Source organism: Bidens hawaiensis, unplaced genomic scaffold (assembly GCF_021521415.1).
Source record: "Bidens hawaiensis isolate Kalapana, Puna unplaced genomic scaffold, B.hawaiensis_p1.1 tig00038202_1, whole genome shotgun sequence".
Classification (NCBI taxonomy): Eukaryota; Viridiplantae; Streptophyta; class Magnoliopsida; order Asterales; family Asteraceae; genus Bidens; species Bidens hawaiensis.
In genome coordinates this window covers 109,829-110,973 of record NW_027496711.1, presented here as the reverse complement: position 1 = coordinate 110,973, position 1,145 = coordinate 109,829, and positions in this window count along the sequence as shown.

Below are 1,145 nucleotides of genomic sequence, written 5' to 3'. Positions count from 1 at the left end.
GTCATAATATCGTCCCATTCTTTTGGCATTCTGTCCCTACCAGTGAGTGTGCGGATCAGCTCGTCACACTTGACATTCTTGCGGAAGGCACCGTTAAGCATGTCTTTGCTGATCCCTCCAATGTTCAGACTTTCGTCATTGAACCTGGTAATAAAATATTCTATGGATTCGTTATCGCAGTGAATAACATCCAGAATTTACTGATCCCTCCAATGTTCAGACTAGTCACGCGTGTGCTTCATCTGCTGGCTGAACTGTTGAGAAAATTTCTTCACCAGATCGTCCCAGCTAGAGATTTGACCATCAGGTAGTGTCACACCCCGACTAGGTAGTTGCGGAAGCGTAATACGGGAATGTAACAGATAACACTAGTATCAACCACATTGTTCATAAAGAAACATTACTAACTAATTTACAATATATTATATCGTTCTAACATCTTTTACAAATTTAGGTGATACAATCAAACCGGTTCTTCAATTACTTTACTTCTAACTCAAATGCCCATGACATCAATCACCAATCAGACACGTAACGCACAGGAAATTACTTCTCATATCTGATTACCTGAAAAGCATGTTAAAATAGGTCAACTACGAATAGTTGGTGAGTTTCATAAGTTTAACGAAATCAGTTCTGCGTACCACACAGTCATAGTTTGTATGTACGCGCGTATGTAAAAATATGTATTTACGTTTGTATAAATATATACAGCCATATCCTTATGTGTGCATATGCACACATGTAAGTTTATAATATAAATTCGAAATTTCGGTAAAATCGTGATTGTTTATTCGTACTACCTGTTTCCAATTTCCGTGTTTAACCAACCACTGTGGACCCCCTTCCTCCAACAACGGTTCCGTGTTAACATCAACCACTGTGGTCCCCCTTCCACCCACAATGATTCCACGTAAACTCAAACATTATATAGTGTACACGCAAATAATTAGTATATTCTACACATAGTATTTCCTACGGTTAATCACATAGCATGTATATAGACACATATACACATATAGTATTTATCACGTATCACCGAATACTGTGGCTCCCCATCCGCCCACAATACGCATAATCACATTATTTTCTTAACATTCATGTCATAATCAAGTTAGTTCGTTTAATAAGTTGCAGCAGAACTT